At 30.8% G+C, this 10,978-nt stretch overlaps 1 pseudogene; it reads right to left on the reverse strand.

Moving 5' to 3' along the window:
• Positions 1-1,548: 1,548 nt before the first annotated feature.
• Positions 1,549-6,219, reverse strand: LOC131621320 (uncharacterized; annotated as a pseudogene).
• Positions 6,220-10,978: the final 4,759 nt, after the last annotated feature.

Here is a 10,978-nt window from a genome sequence, read left to right on the forward strand (position 1 = left end):
CGTTGGACAATAATTCAAGCCTCTAAAATTCTTATCCATCCCTCCTTAAAGTTTATTGATCAAATATTTCTGCCTACCAATGAGATGACTAAATATACTACAGTTGAAATCAAAATAAATAACCATCATCTTTGTAATAGGTTTGAAGTGGTTGTCCTACAATAGATGTACATCACAATTTCATAAGACATTCTCAATTATATTGTGATTGATGACTCTGTCGAAAAATTGTTTGAATCAAATTGCCTGCTTAATTCATGTCACCAACCTTAAAGATTTTAGATCCTTCCAACACTAGTACAAAAATGTTAATTTACACCCGTTTTTTTTAAATTTACACCCTTTATTTTTAATAAAAATCGGGTGTATATCCATAGGGTGAGAAATGTCTAACGAGTTTACACCCGTTATTTTTAACAAAAATCGGGTGTAATTGGGCGTAATTACATTTTTAATTACACCCTGTTTTAATAAAAATCGGGTGTAATTGGGCGTAATGACGTTTTTAATTACACCCTGTTTCAATAAAAATCGGTGTAATTGGGCGTAATTACGATTTAATTACACCCTGTTTTAATAAAAATTGGGTGTAATTGGACGTAATTACGTTTTATTTACACCCTATTTTAATAAAAATCAGGTGTAATTAAGCGTAATTACGTTTTAATTACACCCTATTTTAATAAAAATCGGGTATAATTAAGCGTAATTACGTTTTAATTACACCCTATTTTAATAAAAATCGGGTGTAAATATGTTCTTAATTACACCCTATTTTAATAAAAATCGGGTGTAAATACGCCATTTACGAATGAACAATTATATCTATTTACATCCTATTTTATATACATCATTTAGATATATTTCATTTTCAGTCATAATATTGCAAATACTATAAAAATCATACACATAAAAATCATATTTTAACTAAGTCAAAATATTTTTGATATTAACCAAAAAATATACAAAATCATGTACAGTCATAATATTTTAAGTATTATAAAATCATACACATAAAAATTATATTTTAACTAAATCATAACACTTTCTTCATATATAATTTTACGCCATGCTTGACGGTTAGCTTCGGTGTTCTCTAGTCCAATTGAATCCAACCGCTTTTCACATGTAGCATTTGATTCATCCATGGCTAAAATACCACGCCCTGGAGAAGCAATTGTTTTCTGTATGCAAAAAAAAAAGACACAAGAAATTATTAAAAATATTGAATCTCATTGGAATTAGAAGCCCACCCTTTAAGTATGAACTTAATTAAAAATATTCACACTAGATATGGTTGTAAAGTCTTACATACAATTGTCTTCTTTTTTTTTTCAAACTTGATTTTATTTTAAAATAAAAATAAATATTGAGTTTTATTTTTATATAAACGCATGTCCATGAGTTGAAAATTTTGCTACACTAGTATATAAAATAAAAGAATAAAATGAGAATCATGAGAAGATACAAAAACATGAATCTAGAACAAGGTTAGAAAGCATGATATCAGGAGAAGTTGAATAGCACAGAAAAATTTCATATCCTTACAAGACTATACGTGATAGTTTGCTAGAAAAGTTGCATATCCTGCAGTGCAGTTCCTGCAGAGAATACATGAGCCTGGAAAATCACCAAGCACATAGAGAAATTTAGATGGAGAATGTTTCATCCAATAAAGCATAAAAAAAAAATTCTAAAAAAACTTCAAAAAAAATGTTTTAATATTAAGATACTTAGATGGAGCCCTTCCAAAAAGCAGTGATGCCTGTGCATAAGCCTAATACCGAAAACTGAAATCAATTGAAGCATGGGAAGCCACCTGCGGAGCCTGTACCATGGTATATTACTGTCATCATTTTGTAGAAGAGGATGCAAATCTCACTAGTAGTTTTGTTGTCACTATTCTAGTTACAAAGAGTGTTCTTCACCTTGTTTTATCACCAATTTTACTTTTGTATCCTTTCAATTTAATTTTAATTAAGCCATTAGTTTTGTTTTCATTTTGGGAAAACTGCATGTATTATACATAAACCGGCTATATATATTTGCTTGAACTTAAAATACTCAGCTGTCACTAATATAGATGAAGTACAGTAGTACACAATGAAAGTTTAACTTAATTTGTACACTTGACTTCTTAATGTACTTGTTTAAAATCTAATCAATCAAAAGGACTCAAGTTCAATCACTTGTTTAAGTAATTTCTTTATCAAACGTTACTACTTGTTTAAGTAATTTCTTTATCAAACGTTACTACGATAACCCAAGATTATCTAAAAAAATTATGAATTTATATATATGTATATTATATTAACATAACTCATCCTAAAAAAAAACAAGTGCGCTAATGTAGCTAGCATAAGACACAACAGTTTTAGTAGTATATATATATATATATATATATATATATATTTACTATTTCATGTTTTACATTCAATCCATACGTACACACTATATATACTGCTTAATGTATGCCAAAACTATCTGCTGAGTGCCCTTTCTTGCAAAAATAGTAAAGGACCAGCATCAGCTAGAAAAAATGTACATTAAAGCATACTATTTAGTCTTATGACATCATTTTCATTTCTACTATTTTACAAGATGCTGTGCTCATATATTACATTTCAAATAAAGAGATATATCTAATATAAAATACCTTGAAAACCAAGTGTCAAGAACATCCAGATCCTGAAATATTTCAACTTCCTTTCCATATTTCTTGTGAGCTTTTCCCAGTGCTTCATCAGCATTCCTAGCAACTATAAAACCCTCTTCTTTGTCTTTTCCAACAACGTACCAAACAGGTATCCGGTGTCCCTACCATCAATAAAATAATGCTAGAAAAGTAATTTTACTGAATATTATTTTCTGAAGCATAAATCTAAAATAAGAATTTACATATATTTCTAATCCTTATAACTACTTTCCTATGATAGAGCTACACCATCTGTCCTAATAAAAGGAATTAAACTGGAAAGGATATGTGCAAGGAAGTAGAATAATAATAAGTGTTAAGTAGGACCATCAGTGATAAAGGCGGGTGATAGGCCCAAAAGAATTATGAAGAAGCCCACATGGCAGCAGGATTACATTATGAATTAAATTTTAATTTCTAAGTTAGAACTTTGTTTTTAATTCCTCCAAATGGGCTCAGCCGGATTGTTATCTAAGGCCCATATTCTAGACTTTGTATTTAAGGTGTTGCTGCCTCTATTCTCAGCATGCTGAATTAAAATATGTTTTTACTTTCTTAAATTTCATCTTCATCTCTTTGAGTAAAACCCTAGTTTATGGTAGTAGCAAAACCTAACCTATCAGCGGGCAAGTGGAAAGTATAGAGAGAAGTGGGAGAAATAAAAACAAAAAAGATTGTCAAGAAAATAAATCCCCGACAGGCATGGTTGGGTAGTTTGTATCAAATCCATAACCTATAATTCCTTTTCTAGTTTTAGATTTGTCACATCACAATGAAAACATGGCAGAGAAAGCTAAAGAGAAGAAGTGGGAATTGGAAAAGTATAGGAGAGGACAAACCTTCTCAAACCTTTCCGAAATTATTTTCAACTCTCCTTTTTCAACTATTTGAAGGGCTTTCTCAGCAAGAGGCTCCATACTTTCAACTATTTAAAATTAACTAAGAAAATGCTGTCTCACTTCTCCACCACATTGAGATCCGGGAACTTGTAAAGTGTGTGGTTCCTTTTTCAAAATCCTCTCGAGACTTGGACATGCATCTATCAAGAAATTAAAAGGGTAGGCGGCAATCAGATAAAAACACAAAGTAAGAGATTATGCATTGATGACCGAACAATTCAAGAATGATTATAAATAACAAAGATAGTAAACTAAAACAAGGTAAATTGAAAACGGATACATACGCCAGCATCAACAAACTTGGAACCAAGCATTGGCTTCATAACATGAAGAACAAACAGTTGTTTGATTTGCAGGCTAGAGAGGAAATGTGCAGGGAACGACTTCGATATCTCTCCTTTCTGGTAATATCATGTAAAAAACCACCAATTTCATGAATTTGAATCCTTGAAATTTATAAAATAAATCATCTAACTGTAAAGTGGAGAGATGCAATATGGAAACAAACATATATCCTTGTTTACCTCTCAGCTCCAGTATTTTCAACATGCTGCCCGTTTTCAGTATAATGTCACGACTACCCTACCGAATTCATTAACTGCGAAACGATACAAAGAATCACGTTTAACTTCCAACTGCCACTTGGAATTGCTTAGGTACACAGAGCATTGGAGCTTGAATGGTGCCGGGATTGCCTAGCTGACCACACGCAGCCATCTGATCATCACCTCTACTGGGTCTTAAAAGAACTACGCATCCTGCCTCAGCTAGCATATTTCTGAATTCAATCATTCTTTCGTCTTTAGTTGGTTTGAAGAAGGATCCACTATGCGGATTGAATGAGATGAGATTGATCTTGCAAGGGATGCCCTTTACCAGCTCGATAAGCCGCTTTGCATCTTCATTGCTGCATTATAGAAATTAAAGCCGGAAAAACTGTAAAATCATTTATTAAACACAATCAATAAAGTGAAAGAAGTTTTCCTAACCTGTCATTAATTCCTTCAAGCATCACATACTCAAATAGAACCTTATATTTGTGTTTGACGGAAAGTTCCTCCCGAAGCGTCTCAGGAAGCAATTCTAGTTTAGACTTTCGATTTATAGGCATGATTCAGTTTCTTATCTGAAATAATAGATTTTAGTGTGGCCAATCCTTTTGTTTATTACTAATCTTAGCAATAAAATAATAACTTTTACCTCATCAGTAGTTGCATTCAAACTAACAGCTATCGCGCAGTTGGATTCGTGAAGGAAACGTCTGAGCTGCGGAACAAGCCCACTGGTTGAAACAGTGACCTTGCGAGGGCTGAAATGAAGCCCTTGATCATCCACCATAATATCTGCAGCTTTAATGACATTATCAATGTTATGAAGAGGTTCCCCCATGCCCATAAACACAACATTGGTGATGGAACCAACTTCACTTGTGAATAGGCGTCTGGCAAAAACGGTCTGCTCAACTATTTCTGCGGCAGTAAGATGTCTCTTAAGACCCATTCTGCAAAATTACACTGTATGAAAAATTTGCAGCAAAAGTAAAGATGATGGAGTAGCCACTGAATTAATCATTACAGACAGAAACTAGGCTTGCCTTCCGGTATAGCAAAATTGACAATTCATGGCACATCCAACTTGACTGGAAACACACACGGTAGTCCTGCCGGTATCACAAGGTATGACAACTGTTTCTATGACCAGCCCGTCATCCAATGTGAATAAAATCTGCAATATCCTGTGAGTTTAAACAGTCAACAAGAAGATTTTCCAGAAATGCAACTAAATACAAGCAAGCAATGCAATAAACTAAAAGCCTAATCGTATGTTTGGTTCTGCAGTGAAGAAAATTAATTGAGTGCATTGATTCTGTCTGAAAGTGAGTTGAAGTTAAAATGATTTATGTTTGGAAAAATACCATGGCTTCATAACAAAGATAACATTCACATACCATGGCTTCGAGATATTGAAGTCGTTCCCTGCACATTTCCTCTCTAGCCTGCAAATCAAACAGCAAATTTCAGTACCCACCAAATGGGTCGAGTTTTTAATGATAAAATGAAGCACCCATTTTCCAATTGTGTGAGGAAATTCAACAAACACATAGAGAGCATTGTTTAGAGAGAGGATTACGAGTTGTAGATTGTTGTAGAGAGGCTTGGAGATGAGAGATCCATCGGGAGCCAAGCAGTGGCGCTCTAGCTGATCGACGACATGTGCTACATCAGCGGGGAGATTTTGGCTGTGCAAACCCTTAACCATTGATCGAAACGGTGTCGTTTTTTGTTACATGATGGTTTCAGTGTTGGTTGGTGGCTCCGAGTCGAAGATGAAGAGAATCGGAGTGGAAGTTAGGATCTCAATTCTCAAACTACGAAAGCATGATAGAAAATTTGAGGAATGGAACAACGAAGACTGTGGTTCGGATAGTGTGGTCGAATAGGACGGTGGCGATGGTTCGGGAAATGATGGATTGGCGGCGGAATCAGACGGTGGTGGCGGTTCGGGTTGTGACGAGGTGATGGAATCAGAGGGTGGAGGTGTTTCGGGTTGTGAAGAATGATTCATGGTGGATGTGGAATTGGGGTTTGAAACATTTGAAGTTGACACGGTGAAGTTAAGAGCATAAAAATGGTAATTAGGGTTCAATGAAAGCAGAAAGAGAAATACAAATATTAACTTATACTATTTTACAAATAAAAATTAAATTTATTTTACTTTTTCTATTTACGCCCGTTATCGGAAAAAAAGGGAGTAAATAAATACTTAATTATAATATTTTTTTAATTTACACCCGTTTTTTAAAAATAGGGTGTCTATAGTTACTTGTCAATACTAAAAATGAGACTTTATTTACAAATTTGCCATCTTGTGTCTTATTTACACCCGTTTTTAGTATAATGGGTGTAAATTTATAAATTGTATTGTCATTTTTGCACTAGTGCAAATCCTATTGATGTCACCTCGAAATCAAAAATCTTGCCGGTCAAATAGAAAATGTTCACTCTTTGTCACTAACACACGTTTTGTCTTGAAAATAATATTCATACTCACTCACTCGTATATTGGAATTATTACTTGCATCCACCATCACAACCACTTCCTACATTTACAACCACGAGGTTGCAATTGGAACTGGAAGTGTCAAAAATGATTCAACGTGTTTCCAATGATTTTGGGTCTTCACTCGGAGTCTTTTGTTGCAAAAACTCCTAACTCTATTGACGACATCACAACCCCATCCTCCTCCTCGGGTAACTAAAATGAGGGCCATGCCCTAAAGATATAGTGGAGGCATTGCACATCATTTGTATGAGTTAGTCTGATCCATCTTGGAAAAAGGACACTAGAGCAATATCGCATATGACATCCTCTAATGGTGATATCTTATCTTATTTTTTATAGGGAACAAATAATGATATAATTGTTGTATATGATCAATCTATTCCTATTAAATATTTTTATAGTGCTAACTCACCCCTTTCTGATCCACCATTAGTATTAAGAAATGTATTTCATGACCCTAATTAATCAAAAACATTACTTTTTTCATAAATTTATTATAGGTAACAAAGTTTTTGTTAAAATTGACCCATTTGATTTTTTTTTTTTAAGAAATTTTTAGACGGAGATGTCTATCATGAGATGTAAGAGTTAAAAATATTTATATCTTATAAGTACCTCCAATAAAGTCAAATCTCCAGTTTCCTTTGCAACTTTGTCTTCCTCTACATGAATTTCTTTTCTATTATCATGTACTCATACATCACAACAAAATGGTAAATAAGAATAAAAGATTTGTTCCATTAATAATATTTTTTGAACGTTGTTTGAAGGTTTTTATCCAAATTTTAGATAAAAAAGACTCGTTTTACTCTCCTTTAAGTGTCTTTGGTAATGTTATCTGTTGTTCCCTATCACTATAATACATAAGGTCAAACCTTATTTCATTCCATGTATCTTCTCAGGATATCCATCAAATTACCATGGTTGCAAATTTTATGATATATCCTCAAATAAGATTATCATTTTTTGTCATGTTTTATTTCATAGAACTTAGTTTCCCTTATCCATGTTGCCTACTCCATATTCACTACAAGAAATTGGTTCCCTAGCGTCATATATTTGTGACGTGTTATTCACGTGGGAAGAAAAGGCCTGTTCTGACGTGAGTAACACGTCGGAATATTATTTTAATCAATAATATTAACAATCACGTATTCACATGGGGGATCAGAAAAAAATATTTTTTTAAAAAACTTGTGAAATGAAGTACACGTCGCAAGTAATAAAACAAAATTTGTAAACTTTGAAATATGTAAAGTCTAATGGGGGAAATAAAAATTTTGAACTTTTCAGTTGTGACGTGGTATTCACGTCGGAACAATTTAATCCTGACATTGACCTGACCTGCGCAGGCTTTGGCAGGTGAAGACAGATTCAAATTTCAAAATTTTCTTACCGTTGAAATTAGCGACGTGGCTGATGAGTCACAAACTAGCGACGTGAAATCCATTCCGCTGCCAACTGGACCGTTGGCAGCTTGCGACGTGGCATTTACTTCAGTACCTTCCGGCTGGGCATTCACGTCGCAAGTTTTTTATATAATGTAGATCTGCACGCTTCCCCTTCTCCTCCTCTCTTCTCATTCTTCCTCTCTTCCTCATTTCTCATATTCTTCCTCTCTTCTCTGTATTTTCTCCATTGCTATTCTCTTATTCTCTTCCTCTTTTCATTAATTTCATTCTCACACCATTGTTGAAGGTAACTTATTTAGTTTATTTATATTTTATATTTTGTTTATTTATAATTTGTATTGATTAAAATTCTAACTTATTTTAATTTTTTTTATTCAAGATTTTGAAGATTGGAGGAGATATATATTATAAGAGTTGAACTTGAAGATTGGAGGAGATTAGAAGATTGAGGTATTTTTATAATTTTAAATATAATATTTTGAAGTATAGTTTTGTGTTATATTTGTGTTAATAGGTAAATATTATATTTTTCTGTAATATTTTGATATATTAATTAGATTATTGAATATTGTTAGGTTATGTAGTATGTAATATTTGTGATTAATTGTATGTTTTTTCTGGAATTTTTGTGATATATTAATGTACTATGTAATATTTGTGATAATAGATAAATTGTATGTGTTTTTATTAAAATTTTGTGATATAAATTGTAGGTTATGTAGTAATTTATGGTAAATAGAAATATTTATGTTTTTTAATAAAACATATTATGTTTTTTATTAAAATAGATTTTGGTTAATAGAGATAATTTGTTTAGTTCATGGTAATATATATATTTTTAATCGAAATATAATTTAGTAAAAAAGAATATAATTTAGTAAATTGAAATTATATATTTTAAAATTTATAATATTTAGATATGTTATATTTTTTGTAAATAGATATAATATTATTAAACATAATTTATATATGTTATATTTTTTGTAAATAGATATAATATTATTAAACATAATTTATATATGTTATATTTTTTGTAAATAGATATAATATTATTAAACATAATTTATATATGTAATTTTTATATATTATTAAAAATGATTTATAAAATGATAGAATATGTATATATTTAAAAATTAATAATTTATATTTACTCAATTAATTTGTATTTATACTTGTATTTATCATAATGCTAATAATAATTGTTATATATTAATCACACAAATTAAGAAACATAATTAGTGTTATATGGAAAAGATAAATTAACTTTGACTTTACAATATTATCCTTCATTAATTACACATGAAATTCTAAATTAAGAGAATAGAAAAAAAAGAAAAATAAACAGTGGATAATATATTACTCCCTTTGTTTTTTATTATAAATCTTTTTGAAAAAAATATATTTAAATACAAGCAATTTTACAATTCCAATGAATAATTATTGATATGTTTCTTATTATATCCTTAAATATTTATTATTCTTTGTCCTTTTAATTATATAGATTTATCTTCTACATTTAATTAATGAAAGATAATTTTGTAAAAACTTTTATAATTTCTCATTTTTATACAATAATTATTATTTTTCTTGATATGTGTGAAAAATCCAAAACGACTTATAATAAAAAACGGAGATAAAAGAAAAAATATCATTAATGTTTTGTTAGGATTATAAAATGACTTATAATTTATAACACATTTTTTAACAAAATGACTTATAATTTAAAAATGACTTATAATTTGAAACAGAGGGAGTATTATATATGTTGTGACCCAAAATATTTTACATTTATATTCAACTTCTCAATGCAAAATCCTTCGCCCACTCTATTTTATTGCATTTTGATTTAATTCCAAACAAAACAAAAGGCTTGCAAACTTGCAAATTGAAAAAAAAATACTTATTGCAACATCAAACTAATTAAAGAGAAAAAGATTTATAAACTGACAGTGTAAAATTATTTTACACTGTCAACCAATCACAATCTTGTATCAGAATAAATCATATTTTAAATTAAAAATTCTTTTAATGACAAGACACTTTGTTAATTTTCTATTGGATAACAGTGTAAAGGTGAATTCAAGAATGAGGTATCAATTATATCCCTTACTCATGTACCATTTAATTTGACCATTAGATTAAAAATGTCTACACAATCTAAATAGTTCATACCATACTTAGCGTATGTTTGGTGGAGCGTTGGATTTGCCGCAGATTTGATTTTAGAGAAGCTACTATGTGTAGCTTTTGCGTCAAAGGTCCCAAATAACTACCAAAATGCCACTGCAGATGTGATTTTGCTAAAAAAAAACGCATTACCAAACATATACTTAATCTATTCTCTTATCTTTCTCTCCATAGGTCTTGTCTGCGTCTGCACTTTTTCTCTTTTTCCTCACCAATTTCTCTCCCTCCTTCTCTATAAATAATTATCCATAATTTATTTTTCATAGCATGTAAAGCATTACTTGAAGATTTGTTTGATGGGATTTATGAATCTCCATAAATCAATTTACATTATTATTGTTCTTCACAAAGGGATTAATGATTTCTTACAATTCACATTTTATAGTATTTTTTGACAAAATACTGTCAAAGATAATCAATTGTTCATATTATGATTCTTCATTTTTTTGATTAAAATCCTCATTTATTTCTACGAGATAATGTTCATCCACTTCAGATAAAAACAAAACTCTTTTACTATTGAATTTTCCTAACAATGAATGGCAATTTAATGAATCTTTACCCAAACAATTGAAAATAGATAATTGTATTCCCCACATTTTATCACCCTTAATTTAGTCACAATCACAAATGACATAAATGGGATTCCATAATTGAAATGTGCAATTGTGTGTTTGTAGGTAATAGACCGTAACAAGATAACTGTGTTTTGATACAATATC

The sequence above is a fragment of the Vicia villosa genome, unplaced genomic scaffold (assembly GCF_029867415.1).
Source record: "Vicia villosa cultivar HV-30 ecotype Madison, WI unplaced genomic scaffold, Vvil1.0 ctg.000004F_1_1_1, whole genome shotgun sequence".
NCBI classification, from domain to species: Eukaryota; Viridiplantae; Streptophyta; class Magnoliopsida; order Fabales; family Fabaceae; genus Vicia; species Vicia villosa.